This window comes from Equus caballus, chromosome 6 (assembly GCF_041296265.1).
Source record: "Equus caballus isolate H_3958 breed thoroughbred chromosome 6, TB-T2T, whole genome shotgun sequence".
NCBI lineage: Eukaryota > Metazoa > Chordata > Mammalia > Perissodactyla > Equidae > Equus > Equus caballus.
Genome location: NC_091689.1, coordinates 71,856,355 through 71,873,068, shown reverse-complemented (window position 1 = coordinate 71,873,068; position 16,714 = coordinate 71,856,355). Strand labels below are relative to the sequence as shown.

Genomic DNA, 16,714 nt, shown 5'->3' with positions numbered 1-16,714 from the left:
TGTTTAATCAGAGAAAGATATTTTGAACACACTGCAGGGAAAAATTATCCCCAGCGTTAAAACATCAAATCAGAGTTATCAGAACACTATAACAGATATCTCTCAACCTAACAAGGATATAAAAACAACTCTGAAGTTCCCAAGGGAGAGCAATACAGATACAAATGCATATATATGTAATAAAGCCAAGAGATAAGATGAATTAGATGGAAAGGTTAGCCTAGATAACTTATAAGTTCCCTTCTAATGTATAAATCATAATTCTAAGTTATGTCCAACTTGTATAAAAGAATCAAAGCTATTATACGAAATAATTAAAAATCAAGATATTCTGGGGCTGGCCCTGTGGCAGAGATGTTAAGTTCACACGTTCCACTTCGGAAGCCCAGGGTTTCACCAGTTCAGATCCTGGGTGCGGACTTAGCACACTGCTCATTAAGCCATGCTGACATGGCGTCCCATATAGCAGAAGCAGAAGGACCTAAAACCAGAATATACAACTATGTACTGGGGGGTTTTGGGGGTAAGAAGAAAAACAGAAATAAATAAAGATTGGCAACAGATGTTAGCTCAATCTAACAAAAAAAATCTAACCAAAAAAAAAAATCAAGATACTCTGGATTTTGTTGCCATTGACTATCCACAAATTTACTTAGGGGTGGGCTGTTCCAGAGATTGGAGGTACCAAAAGAATTTTAGAAAAGAAACATAGACTGCTAAAACTGATTGATTTCCAATTTTATTTTTTAAGTTATTCATTAAACATCTAATGAGCAGGTCCACCTGCCGTGTTCCAGGCACTATGCCACGTATTGGGGACAGAGAAAGAAAAGAATTCAGTTTGGCATTAAAGAGAGAGAGACAGATTTTGTCCAGGAATGTTCATAGACCGTGATCCTACACTGTTTCTCAATACGGGTCTTAGTGGTGTTTTGAGCAGAATAATGTTATTCTGTGATATCAAAGGCATAACCTATAGCACGCAATTATATACACCATTCACACCAGAGAAATTGTATTACTTTAAATGAGAAAATAAATGTAAAAGCACTTCATAAATTAGAAAGCACACTACAAATGTAAATAATCATTTTTAAACAGCATTTTAAGCATTCTGACTCAGAAGAATCACTCACTGAGAGATCTGGAGAACAGAGAAATGTATAATGCACAGTTATTGCTCACAAGAAATAGTCTGGAAGGGGAAAGAAAAACTAGAAAGTGATAAGTGCTATTCTACAGTGTTACGACAGTAAATAAAAGAAATGCTTTTACTTGAGAAAAATCAGGTAGGTGGCATTTGAGTTGGGGACTGAATGTTGGGAAGGATTGCTACTTGTAAAGATGACAGAGAGAAATGATGCTAAAAATATAAAAGCCTTACTAAGATAAATCGATCCAACTTCTTTAACACTTTTTCCTATAGATAAAAGTTCATTCATTTACGGACTACAATATGGATAAATTCATTATCTAAATAAGCCTTTTATGTGCATTAAACAGATATTTAATGTATGCCTGCCATGTGGTAGGGAGATAATACAGCTTATATTCTAGTGAAGGAAGATAATAACAAATAAATAAGATAACTAACCATTAATAAGTACAATGGATAAAAGAAATAAACAAATAAAAAAGATAATTACAGCAGCTTTATAGGTGCTACAAGATCAGATGATGGAACAACTTGTGTTGGAGGTCCTTTTCAGATAGCTGGTCAGGAAAGTTCCTAGCAAAGAAGTGATAAATAAGCTAAAGATACAGAATGATTAGACATATAAAGAGAGGAGTATGCATACTGCAGGGGGATGGAATAAACACAAATACAAGATTTGCAGCACATGTGAGAAACAAAAAGGAGTAAAGCTAGAATAGAATCAGTGAAAGAAAACTTACGGCCTAAGGCTTAAAAGGTACAAAAGGGCCCAGATCATGTAGAGCTTTATTTTTGAAAAGAGCAATAAGAAATATTGAAAATTGCTAAGTACAAAAGTAAAACTCTCTTGCTTTTTGCCTTAAAAAATATCAGTCTGACTGCTAGGTGAATGTGAATATCCTGATTTCCATCTGGCCAAAATGAAGCTAGAGAAACAAGATTTAGCCTCATTGACTGACAGAATTATAAAACTGGACAAACTGTATGAGACAATGGCTTTCAGACTTGGGCCAATGGATAGAATAGGATAACGATCCCTGACAGAGAGAAAACAAGTAAGGTGAATTCTATGACTGCTCCTAGCTTATTGCTTGGAGAGAGTATCCAAGCCACAGAACAGAGAGGGGAAATCCAGTTGGAGCCCACAGATTCCCTTTGTTGAGGAAACAGCGCTGGAAGGTCAGGAAGACTGCAGAGAACAGAGTATGCAGGGCAGAGTACCATGAAGGAGAGTGCTTCAAAGAGAGAGGGCTCCAGAGATCTACAGCAAGTTCTCAAATCTTCAGCTAAGTACTGATCAGCACATGCGTATGAAGTAATTACCCAAGGCTGGGAAAAGCAACACCCAAGATGAGAAGATTGAACAATTCCAGGAACTCAAACAGAAATGGAAAAATTTTGTGTTTCCACCAGTTAGAGTGGAAAACCTCTTAATTCAAAGGAAATCTAAGAATACAAGAAGGATATTGCCTTAGCAGGGGGCAAAATTAGCCACAGAGTGAAGGTGTATCTGGTCCTGTTTAACAAAGTTTAAAGCAAGCCTTAATAAGATCATACTATTTCCAAGCAACTAAAATCCCAGAAAAACCTTAGGAAAATTTATAGGAATACAAAAATTTCCAGACCAAAAAGATGAAATTCATAATGTATACAATCTAAAAAAAAATTATCAGGAATGCAAAAAAGTAGAAAGTTACAACCCATAATGAAGAGAAAAATCAATTATTAGAAATAGACCAAGCAATGACACAAATGATAGAATTCGTAGACAAGGACATTAAAAGAGTTATCAGAACTATATTCCCTACATCCAAAAAGATAGACGAAAGACTGAGGATGTTGAATAGAAACATGGAAGATATAAAGAAGAGTTAAAACAAACTTCTAGAGATAAAAAATATAGTGAACAGATTTACATAGAGATTAGACACCAAAGAAGATACAACTAGAGAATCTGAAGAAAAAGCAATATAATCTATATAAAATGAAACAATGAGAGAAAAAAAGATGAAAATAAATAAACAGAGCATCAATAAACTGTGACACAACTTCAAATGGACTAACTTACATGTTATTAAGGTCCCCAAAGAAGAGAGGAGAGGAATAAAAAATATCCAAAAAATCAATGGCTGAATTTTCCACATTTGATAAAAACTAAGTTCACAGATCCAAGATGCTCAATGCAGCTCAAAGACAAGAAATAAAAAGAAAAGGAACATCCTAATCAATGGATAGAAATCTATGATAGAAAATCCACCATGGAGAATCTATGATAGAAAAATCTTAGAAACAGAGAAAAATTATATATTAGATATATAGATATTAAGATAAGAATGACAGCAACTTCTAGTAGGAAACAATGCAAGTCAAAAGATATCTTTCAAAAAGAAAAGAATAAAAACTTACAAATACATAGAAGCTGAAAGAATTAATTACTAGCAGCCCCACACTATAAGAAATGTTAACAAAAGTCTTTCAAACATAAGGAAAATATCACCACACGGAAATCTAGATCTACACAAAATAACAAAGACCATCAAAAATGATGAATTTGTGCTTAAGTATAAAAAACATATTTTCTTAATTTTTAACTCTCTTTAAAGCAAAAAGAACAATAATATATTATTAGATTTATAACATTTATATAAGTGAATGTATGGATACAACACCACAAAGGCCAGAGGGGAGAAATGGAAGCATACCATTACAGGGTTCTTACACAATACTTGAAGTAGTATAACATAACTAGAATATAGTCTGTGATAAATTAAAATATATACAATAAATTCTAAAGAAACCACTGAAAAACAAAACAGAGTTATAGATAACAAGCCAACAAAAGGATAAATTAAGTCATAAAAAAGACTAAAATCAAATAAAGGCAGAAAAGAGGGAAAGGGAACAAAGATTATATGGGAGAAATAAAAAATAAATAGCAAGAGAACAGACAAATCCAATCATATATCAATTGTTGCACTAAATGTAAACTATATTCATAACCATAATACAAGTCTCAATAAATTTGAAAGGATTCAAATCACACAAAGGATGTTCCCTGTCCACAATGGAATTAATTTAGAAAGATAACAGAAAAGTCTTGGGAATTTTAGGAACCAAATAACAAATTTCTAAATATCTCATGGAGTGAAGAAGAAATCAAAAGGAAAATAAGAAAGTTTTTTAACTGAATGAAAATAAAACAAAACATATCAAAATTTGTAGGATGCAGCAAAGCAGCAGTTAGTGGAAAATTTACAGCACTAAACACGTGCATTAGAAAAGAAAAATAGTCTCAAGTCAATGACCTCAGCTTTCACCTTAAGAAATCAGGAAAAAAGGAGTAAATTAAATCCAAAGTAAACAGACAAAAGGAAATAAAGATAAGAGCAGAATTCAATGAAATAAAAACAAAAATAAGAAATACGTGAAACTGAAAGACGATTCTGTGAGAAAATAAATAAAATTGGCAAGTCTCTAATCAGAATAATCACTGGGAAAAAGGGGAGAAGAAACAACTTACCCATATTAGTAATGGGAGAAAAGACATCACTACAGAAGTTAAAGATTTCATATGCATAATAAGGAGATATTATGAATAACTTTAAGTCAATAAATTTTACAACATAGATAAAATGGATACATTTTTTGTATGACACAAACTACCAAAGCTCACTAAAAAAATAATAATCCAACTAGCCTTCTATCTAGTAAAAAATGGAAATTATAGTAAAAAAAAAAAACCTTCCCACAAAAAGAAATTCATACCAACTGACTTCACTGATGAACTCTACCAGACATTTAAGGAAGAAATGTACCAATCCTACACAAACTCTTTCAGAAAATTACACAGGAGGGAATACTTCTCAACTCATTCTATGACGCCAACATTAGGCTGATATCAAAACCAGACTAAGATATTACAAGATATTACTAGAAAGTAATCTCCCTCATGAAGACTAATGTAAAAATCCCTAACAAAATTTTGGCAAATCAAATCCAATGAATGCATAACAAGGTTAGCACATTGTGACCAAGTAGGGTTTATCTCAGGAATACAAGGTTGGTTTAACATTCAAAATTAATCAATTGTGGGGCCAGACTTCTGGAATAAGAGACTGAGAAACCTGGCAAATCTTGTCCCCTAAAAGCAGTAACAGAACCAGATAACACTCACAAAAAAAATCATCTCAAATATGGGGAGTGACCAATGGCATCCAATAAACTGTGAAGCAGTACTTCAAGAAAAACTACTCAACCTTAGTAGAACCAGTGGGAACCTGTGGAGTTTTAGCCTTAGGCTGCCACCATCCCTCCACCCCCAACTCCATGGCTGGTAGCCTACCAAGGCTGAGCTTGTCTGGAGAGGGTCGGGAAGGTGGGAGAGTCATGCCCAGGGAATTTGTCAAAAATAATCATTGTCTTGGTGGCAAACTATCAAAGAAGCCCAAAATTGCAGCTGCCTGAGGCTGAGATATTTGGAGCAAGCAAAAACCATCCAGAAATTTCATAGAGAGATCCAGAAAACAAAAAGGTACAAGAGGCTTTGATAAACTCCCAGACCCACCTGGTGGTCTGGAAGGTTGCATACACGTGTAAGGCTGAGTGCAGACTCAGGAGAGACCAGAAAGAGCTACAGGTATCTACTCATCCCTGGCTGAGTGTAAGGTCTTGTGCAAGGGAGGAAGCCTTGTTAGCTGAAGGTACTTAAACACAACCTCCAACTAATCATTGGTTGGCCTCTAAGCACTGCTTAGAGGGAAATTTATACCTTTTAATGCCTGTATTAGGAGAGAAGAAATATATCAAATCAGTAAGTTAAGTTTGCACTTTAAGAAACTAAAAAAAGACAGGCAAACTAAGCCAAAAGCAAGCAGAAAAAGGAAATCATAAACATTAGGGCAGAAATCAATGGAATGAAAAACAGAAAAATAGAGAAAATTGATAAAACCCTAAACTTAGTTCTTTAAAAAGACCAATAAAATTAGCAAATCTTCAGCTACACTGACCAAGAAAAAAAGGAGAAAAGACACAGATCTAGAACTCAAAAAGGGACATCAACACCAACCTGACAGAAACTGAAAGGGTTTCAAGGGAATGCTATAAATCACCTTATGCTAACAAATCATACAACTTAGATGAAGTGGATTAATTCCTAGAAAAACACATATTACTACAACTGATTCAAGAAGAAATTAGAAAATCTGAATAGATCTTTACACAAGTAAAAAAAATTAGTAAAAAGCCTTCCCACTAAGAATAGCCCTGATGCAAAAACATCTAAAGAATCCACAAATTCTTCTATTAAATAGAGCAAACACTTTACACTTTATTATATGAGGCCAGTATTATTCTGATATGAAAGCCAGACAGAAAACATAAGAAGAAAAATTCAGACCAATTTTCCTAATGAATATGGATGCAAAAATCATAAACAAAATATTAGCAAACCAAATCCAGCAATACATGAAGAGGTTTATATATAATGACCAAGCAGCTTTTAACCCAGGAGTGCAAGGTAGTTTCATACTTCAAAATACAGTAATATATTACATGTTAATAGAATAAAGGAAAAAACTAGATGATAATCTCAAGGGACACAGAAAGAGCATTTGACAAAATCCATGATAAAAACGTTCAATGAACTAGAAATAGAAGGGAATTTCCTCAACCTGATAAAGGGCACCTACAAAAAAACCTACAGCTAATATCATACTTAATAGTGAAGGCTAAATGCTTTTTCCCTAAGAGTGGGAAAAATGCAAGCATGTCCACTCTTCTCACTGCTATCCAACACTGTACTAGAGGTTGTAGTCACTCAGGCAAGAAAAACAAGTAAAAGGCAACCAGATTGAAAAAGGAGAGATAAAAACACCTTTATTTATAGACAACATAATCCAGTATGGTGAAACTCCTAAAGAATCCACAAAAATACTACTAGAACTAATAATGATCTCAGCAAAGTTGAAGGATACAAGATCAATATACAAAAATTAATTGTATTTCTATACACTAGCAATGAACAATCCAAAAATGAAATTAAGAAAATAATTCCATTCACAACAGCATAAAAAGAATAACATACTTAGAAATAAATTTAACAAAAGCAGCACACTGCTTATATATTGAAAACTACAATACATTATTGAGGGGCCAGCCCAGTGGCCAAGTGGTTAAGTTCACACGCTCCACTTCAGCGGCCCAAGGTTTTGCCGGTTCGGATCCTGGACGCAGACATGGCACCACTCATCAGGCCACATTGAGGCAGTATCCCACATGCTACAAGTAGAAGGACCCACAACTAGAATATATAGCTGTGTACTGGGGGGATTTGCGGAGAAAAAGCAGGACAAAAAAAAAAGATTGGCAACAGTTGTTAGCTCAGGTACCAATCTTTAAAAAAAAAAATACATTACTCAGAGAAATTAAAGAAGATCAAATACAATGTAATATGGTTCAGCCATAAAAAAGGAAATCTTGCCATTTGTGACAACATAGATGAAGAGGGAGAACATTGTGCTAAGTGAAATAAGTCAGACACAGAAAGACAAATACTATATGATTTCACCCATACATGGAATCTAAAACGTCACACTCGAAGCAGAGAATAGAATGGTGGCTGCCAGATGCTGGGGAGTAGGGGAAATGGGGAGATATTAGTCAAAGGGTACAAACTTACAGTTATAAGATGAGTAAGTTCTGGGGATCTAATGTACAAGATGATGACTATAGTTAATAATACTATATTGTATACTTGTAAATTGTATATTTGTTAATAGAGCAGATCTTAAGTGGTCTGATCACATACCCAAAAATGGTAACTATTTGAGGTGATGAATGTGTTAATTAGCTTGACTGTGGTAATCATTTCACAATGTATATGTATAGCAAATCATCATCTTGAACATCTTAAATATATACAATTTTTATTTGTCAATTATATCTCAATAAATCTGGAAAAATAAAACTCTTCAAACACACTGGAAGGTTCTCTCACGCCCCTCCAAGTCCACACCTCCCAACAGTAACCACCATTCTGAGTGCTATCACCATTCATTAATTCAGCCAGGTTCTGAACTCCACATAAATGGAATTACACAATGGTCCTCTTTTTGTGTTGAGATTCTTCCATGGAGATGCTTGTTACTGCATGTATCAGCAGTTTATTTTTTTTCATTTCTGTGTATTATTTCACTGCATGAATATTATATAATATTCTATTCTTTTGTGTGTGTGTGAGGGAGACTGGCCCTGAGCTAACATCTGTTGCCTATCTTCCTCTTTTTGCTTGAGGAAGATTGTCACTGAGCTAACCTCTATGTCAATCTTCCTCTATTTTATGTGGGATGCCACCACAGTGCGGCTTGACAAGTGGTGCTAGGTCTGCACCTGGGATCCAAACTTGCAAACCCTAGGCCACCGAAGTGGAGCATGCAAACTTAACCACTATGCCACCAGGCCAGCCCCATAATATTCTATTCTTAATGGACATCTAGGTTAGTTCAAATTTGGGACTACTATGAATAAAGCTGTTACGACATTCAAAAAAAAATGAATAGGAGAAACATTTCATGTTCATGGATTGGAAAAATCACTATTGTTAAGATGGCAATTTTCCCCAAATTGATCTACAGATTCAATACAATCCTTATCAAAATCCAAGTAGGCTTTTTTTATTTCCAGAAACTGACAGGTTGATGCTAAAATTTATATGGAAATGCAAAGGACTAAGAAAAGCCAAAACATTTTCAAAAAAGAACAACAAACTGGAAGACTAATACAGTTCTCAATTTCAAAATATACAGTAAAGCTATAGTAATCAGGACAGTGTGGCACTGACATAAAGATAGACATAATTAACCGATGGAAAAGAAAATGGCCGAGGGCTTCCAAGATGGCGCCGTGAGTAGTCCTCTTTGTCTCTCGCCCTTCGAGTCTACAATTATTTGGACACTTATCGCTTGACAAAGGATATCCAGACAGCATCTCAGGACGTCTGAGACACCCACGCGACTATACATCGGAAGGTGGACGGACTTTCCTCCGGGAGGATGTGGAAATAGGTGAAAACTCTCCGACCCCGACGGGCAGCCTAGTACCCGCAAGCGGCTTTCTTCCAACGGACGCCCCCAGAGGATCCACACACATCTAGGGCAGGAGCGAGAACACAACAGAGGAGCGACGGTGGAAACAGGTGACCAGAACCCTACTTAAACCCCCCGCAATTACTCCTAAACGCAGAGGGAAACTTTGGAGTTGCACACCTGAGCCCGCGGGGAGAGTCTCTCCCCGCCATTGGCGGGGAGACCCGGCCTGGTGCTCGGGGCGCCCGGAGGGTCCCAGAGAGAGACACGGTGGGCACGGAGGTCTCCCAGCTGCCGTTGCCCGCCCCGTGGGACTAGGGATTGCCGGAGATCTCGGAGAGGACCGGGGCGGGGGATCTTTCAAAGGCGGGTCCGGCGACCCGGTGGGGAAGCGCCAGAGCTCCGCCAGGCAGCAGACAAAACTCTCTGTCTGCCGGTAGCAGAGGGGCCACGCTGAGCATTCAGAGCTCCCGGCAGAGGCCCGGACAGAAGCCCAGAGGGCGGGGCGACCCCCAGCTGCCGTTGCCCGCCCCGTGGGACTAGGGATTGCCGGAGATCTCGGAGAGGACCGGGGCGGGGGAATTTTCAAAGGCCGGATCGGCGACCCGGAGGGGAAGTGCCGGAGCTCCCCCAGGCAGCAGACAAAACTCTCTGTCTGCCGGTAGCAGAGGGGCCACGCTGAGCACTCAGGGCTCCCGGCACAAGCCCGGACAGAAGCCCAGAGGGCGGGGCGACCCCCAGCTGCCGTTGCCCGCCCCGTGGGACTAGGGATTGCCGGAGATCTCGGAGAGGACCGGGGCGGGGGAACTTTCAAAGGCGGGTCCGGCGATCCGGTGGAGAAGCGCCGGAGCTCCGCCCGGGCAGCAGACAAAACTCTCTGTCTGCCGGTAGCAGAGGGGCCACGCTGAGCATTCAGAGCTCCCGGCAGAGGCCCGGAGAGAAGCCCAGAGGGCGGGGCGACCCCCAGCTGCCGTTGCCCGCCCCGTGGGACTAGGGATTGCCGGAGATCTCGGAGAGGACCGGGGCGGGGGAATTTTCAAAGGCCGGATCGGCGACCCGGAGGGGAAGTGCCGGAGCTCCCCCAGGCAGCAGACAAAACTCCCTGTCTGCCGGTAGCAGAGGGGCCACGCTGAGCACTCAGGGCTCCCGGCACAAGCCCGGACAGAAGCCCAGAGGGCGGGGCGACCCCCAGCTGCCGTTGCCCGCCCCGTGGGACTAGGGATTGCCGGAGATCTCGGAGAGGACCGGGGCGGGGGAACTTTCAAAGGCGGGTCCGGCGATCCGGTGGAGAAGCGCCGGAGCTCCGCCCGGGCAGCAGACAAAACTCTCTGTCTGCCGGTAGCAGAGGGGCCACGCTGAGCATTCAGAGCTCCCGGCAGAGGCCCGGAGAGAAGCCCAGAGGGCGGGGCGACCCCCAGCTGCCGTTGCCCGCCCCGTGGGACTAGGGATTGCCGGAGATCTCGGAGAGGACCGGGGCGGGGGAACTTTCAAAGGCGGGTCCGGCGATCCGGTGGAGAAGCGCCGGAGCTCCGCCTGGGCAGCAGACAAAACTCTCTATCTGCCGGTAGCAGAGGGGCCACGCTGAGCATTCAGAGCTCCCGGCAGAGGCCCGGAGAGAAGCCCAGAGGGCGGGGCGACCCCCAGCTGCCGTTGCCCACCAGGTGAGGCTAGGGATTGCCGGAGATCTCGGAGAGGACTGGGGCTGGAGAGAGTTCCAGAGACCCAGCTTAGTAGCCTAGGGGGAAACCCTACAGGCTCACAGAAGCCTTAGGGAAAGCCTCGGCACAGCACCAGTAGAAGGCACCCAGCCGCCAGCCACAAGGCTGGAAGACCCCAGGGCAAAAGCAGCATAGCTAGGTGTACTAACCACAGACTGTAGAAGATGCCAATAGCTCTCCTGCGACCCATAGAGGACAAGTGAGATTTGGTGGGTGCCGACAGCAACCGAGCGACAAATAAAAGTGATCCCACCCCTGGCCGCTGGAAAAGCCCATAACACCGTTGCAGACCCCAAGGAGAGAGCGCATCTAGGTGGGCAACAACAGTAGGCACCTGCAGTCTGAAGCCCCCCGTGACGGCCCCCACGGCAGAGGAGGGAATCCAAAGGGCCACTGTGGCTACGAAGAGGGGCCCAGGCCCAGTTAGCAACTACGGACAGGGTTCCTGGTTGGTGAAGTATAAACAGCTGCTCCCCTCACCGCAGCAGCTGAAACAAGTGAAAGGAGCAACTAAACTCTATCTCCATGCGGAGGCACAAATCAACATCATCAAGCAATATGAAAAAATACATCAAATCTCCAGAACAGAAAGAAAGTAACAAATACACAGAAAACAATCCCAAAGAAAATGAGTTATATAACCTAAATGATGATGACTTCAAAACAGCCATCATTAAAATACTCACTGAGTTAAGAGAGAATTCTGACCGACAACTCAACGAGTTCAGGAGCTATGTCACAAAAGAGTTTGATACGATAAAGAAGAACCAAACAGAAATACTGGAAATGAAGAACACAATAGAGGAGATTAAGAAAAATCTAGATGCTCTGAACAGTAGGGCCGATAATATGGAGGAAAGAATTAGCAATTTGGAAGATGGCAATATAGAATTGTTGCAGGCAGAGGAGGAGAGAGAAGCAAGACTTAAAAGAAATGAAGAAACTCTCCGAGAATTATCAGACACAATTAGGAGATGCAACGTAAGGATTATAGGTATACCAGAGGGAGAAGAGAAGGAGAAAGGGGCAGAAAACCTATTCAAAGAAATAATGGCTGAGAACTTCCCAAATCTGGTGAGGGAGATGGATCTTCAGGTGACAGAAGCCAATAGATCTCCAAACTTTATCAATGCAAGAAGACCAACTCCACGCCATATAGTAGTGAAGCTAGCAAAAGTCAACGACAAGGAGAAAATATTAAGGACAGCCAGGCAAAAGAAACTAACCTACAAAGGAACCCCCATCAGGCTATCAGCAGATTTCTCAGCAGAAACTTTACAGGCTAGAAGAGAGTGGAATGATATATTCAAAAATCTGAAGGACAAAAACCTACAGCCGAGAATTCTCTACCCAGCGAAAATATCCTTCAAATACGATGGAGAAATAAAAACTTTCCCAGATAAACAAAAATTAAGGGAGTTCATTGCCACAAAACCTCCTCTTCAGGAAATCCTCAGGAAAACCCCCATTCCTGAAAAATCCAAAAAAGGAAAGGGACTACAAAACCAAGAGCAGAGGAGATAAGTAGAAGGACAACAACAGAGAGTAGCAGCTCTACATCAGAACAGATTAAACCATGGGACGAGAAACAAAGGAAACTGAAGAAAACCGGAAAACAAGACACAAAATGGTAGTGGTAGGCCACCACGTCTCAATAATCACTCTAAATGTAAACGGATTGAACTCCCCAATCAAAAGACACAGAGTGGCAGGATGGATCAAAGAACAAGATCCAACAATATGCTGCCTCCAGGAAACACACCTCAGCCCCAAAGACAAACACAGACTCAGAGTGAAGGGATGGAGAACAATACTCCAAGCTAATAATGAACAAAAGAAAGCAGGTGTCGCTATACTAATATCAGACAAGGTAGATTTCAAAGCAAAACAGATAAAGAAAGACAAAGAGGGACAGTATATAATGATAAAAGGGACTCTCCACCAAGAAGACATAACACTTATAAATATATACGCACCCAACACAGGAGCACCAAAATTTGTAAAGCAACTCTTAATAGATCTAAAAGAAGACATCAACAACAATACAATAATAGTAGGGGACCTCAACACACCATTAACACCAATGGACAGAACATCCAGACAGAAAATCAACAAGGAAATAATAGAATTAAATGAAAAATTAGACCAGATGGACTTAATAGATATATATAGAACACTTCATCCAAAAACAGCAGGTTACACATTCTTCTCAAGTGCACATGGAACATTCTCAAGGATTGACCATATTTTGGGAACCAAAGCAAACATCAATAAATACAAGAGAGTTGAAATAATATCAAGCATCTTTTCTGATCATAACGCTATTAAACTAGAAATCAACTACAAGAAAAAAGCAGAGAAAGGTGCAAAAATGTGGAGACTAAACAACACGCTTCTCAACAAACAATGGATCATTGAAGAAATTAAAGAAGAAATCAAATATTATCTGGAGACAAATGAAAATGAGAACACGACATACCAAATCATTTGGGATGCAGCAAAAGCAGTCCTAAGAGGGAAATTCATCGCAATACAGGCTCACCTCACTAAACAAGAAAAAGCTCACGTAAGCAACCTCAAACGACACCTAACAGAACTAGAAAAAGAAGAACAAACAAGGCCCAGAGTCAGTAGAAGGAGGGAAATAATAAAAATAAGAGCAGAAATAAACGATATTGAAACAAAAAAGACAATAGAAAGGATCAATGAAACAAAGAGTTGGTTCTTCGAAAGAATTAACAAAATTGACAAACCCCTAGCCAGACTCACCAAGAAAAGAAGAGAGAAATCGCAAATTAATAAAATCAGGAATGACAGAGGAGAAATCACAACAGATACCAATGAAATACAAGAGATCATAAGAGAATACTATGAAAAACTATATGCCAACAAATTGAACAACCTGGAAGAAATGGACAAATTCCTAGACTCCTACAATCTCCCCAAACTGAATCAGGAAGAAATGGAGAATCTGAATAGACCAATCACAAGTAAGGAAATAGAAACGGTAATCAAAAACCTCCCCAAAAACAAGAGTCCAGGACCAGACGGCTTCTCTGGAGAATTCTACCAAACATTCAAAGAAGACTTAATACCTATTCTCCTCAAACTGTTCCAGAAAATTGAGAAAGATGGAGAACTCCCTAACACATTCTATGAAGCCAACATCACTCTGATCCCCAAACCTGACAAGGACAACACAAAGAAGGAGAACTACAGGCCGATATCACTGATGAACATAGATGCAAAAATCCTCAACAAAATTTTGGCAAACCGATTACAGCAATACATCAAAAAGATTATACACCATGATCAAGTGGGATTTATACCAGGGACACAGGGATGGTTCAACATCCGCAAGTCAATCAACGTGATACACTACATTAACAAAATGAAAACCAAAAACCACATGATCATCTCAATAGATGCAGAGAAAGCATTCGACAAGATCCAACACCCATTTATGATAAAAACCCTCAGTAAAATGGGTATAGAAGGAAAGTACCTCAACATAATAAAGGCCATATATGATAGACCCACAGCCAACATCATACTCAATGGACAAAAGCTGAAAGCCATCCCTCTGAGGACAGGAACAAGACAAGGGTGCCCACTTTCACCACTCCTATTCAACATAGTTCTGGAGGTGCTGGCCAGAGCAATTCGGCAGGAAAAAGAAATAAAAGGAATCCAAATAGGTAACGAAGAAGTAAAACTCTCGTTGTTTGCAGACGACATGATCTTATACATAGAAAACCCCAAAGAATCCACTGAAAAACTATTAGAAATAATCAACAACTACAGCAAAGTAGCAGGGTATAAAATTAACGTGCATAAATCAGTAGCATTTCTATACACTAACAATAAACTAACAGAAAAAGAACTCAAGAACTCTATCCCATTCACAATAGCAACGAAAAGAATAAAATACCTTGGGATAAACTTAACCAAGGAAGTGAAGGATCTATACAATGAAAACTACAAGACTCTCTTGAAAGAAATAGGCGATGACATAAAGAGATGGAAAGACATCCCTTGCACATGGATCGGAAGAATAAACATAGTTAAAATGTCCATACTACCTAAAGCAATATACAGATTCAATGCTATCCCAATCAGAATCCCAAGAACATTCTTCACAGAAATTGAACAAACAATCCTAAAATTCATATGGGGCAACAAAAGACCGCGAATTGCTAAAGCAATCCTGAGCAAGAAAAACAAAGCCGGCGGAATCACAATCCCCGATTTCAAAACATACTACAAAGCTACAGTGATCAAAACAGCATGGTACTGGTACAAAAACAGGTCCACAGATCAATGGAACAGAATTGAAAGCCCAGAGATAAAACCACACATCTATGGACAGCTAATCTTCGACAAAGGAGCAGAGGGCCTACAATGGAGAAAAGAAAGTCTCTTCAACAAATGGTGCTGGGAAAACTGGACAGCCACATGCAAAAGATTGAAAATTGACCATTCTTTTTCTCCACACACCAAAATAAACTCAAAATGGATCAAAGACCTAAAGATTAGGCCTGAGACAATAAGTCTTTTGGAAGAGAATATAGGCAGTACACTCTTTGACATCAGTTTCAAAAGAATCTTTTCAGACACTGTAACTCCTCAGTTGAGGGAAACAATAGAAAGAATAAACAAATGGGACTTCATCAGACTAAAGAGCTTCTTCAAGGCAAGGGAAAACAGGATTGAAACAAAAAAACAGCTCACTAATTGGGAAAAAATATTTACAAGCCACTTATCCGACAAAGGGTTAATCTCCATAATATACAAAGAACTCACACTGCTTAACAACAAAAAAACAAACAACCCGATCAAAAAATGGGCAGAGGACATGAACAGACATTTCTCAAAAGAAGATATGAATATGGCCAATAGACACATGAAAAGATGTTCATCATCGCTAATCATCAGGGAAATGCAAATCAAAACTACACTAAGATATCACCTTACCCCCGTTAGATTGGCAAAAACATCCAAAACCAAGAACGACAAATGTTGGAGGGGTTGTGGAGAAAGAGGAACCCTCATACACTGTTGGTGGGAATGCAAACTGGTACAGCCACTATGGAAAACAGTATGGAGATTTCTCAAAAAGTTAAAAATAGAAATACCCTATGACCCAGCCATCCCATTACTGGGTATCTATCCTAAGAACCTGATATCAGATATCTCAAGAGTCCGTTGCACCCCTATGTTCATTGCAGCATTATTTACAATAGCCAAGACGTGGAACCAGCCTACATGCCCAGAAACTAATGATTGGATAAAGAAGATGTGGTATATATACACAATGGAATACTACTCAGCCATAAAAAAAGACGAAATTGGCCCATTCACAACAATGTGGATGGACCTCGAGGGTATTATGTTAAGCGAAATAAGTCAGTCAGAGAAAGACGAACTCTATATGACTCCACTCATAGGTGGAAATTAGTATATTGAGAAGGAGATCTGATTGGTGGTTACCAGGGAAAAGGGGGGGTGGGGGGAGGGTACGGAGGGGGAAGTGGTGTACCCACAACATGACTAACAAAAATGTACAACTGAAATCTCACAAGGTTGTAATCTATCATAACATTAATAAAAAAAAAAAAAAAAAAAATTAAAAAAAAAAAAAAAAAAAAAAATAATTAACCGATGGAACAGAACTGAGATTCCTGGGGGAAAAGAAAAACAACTTACGTTTTTGGTCAATCGATTTTCAACAAAGGTGCCAAAGCAATTCAGTGAGGAAA

The 16,714-nt window shown here is 39.8% G+C and overlaps 1 protein-coding gene across 3 annotated transcripts in view; it reads right to left on the bottom strand.

Annotated features, from left to right (window-relative positions):
* The window catches only part of REDIC1 (regulator of DNA class I crossover intermediates 1), an 80,513-nt gene that overhangs the window by 24,617 nt on the left and 39,182 nt on the right, over positions 1-16,714 (bottom strand). The gene's annotated exons all lie outside the window — the stretch shown is intronic.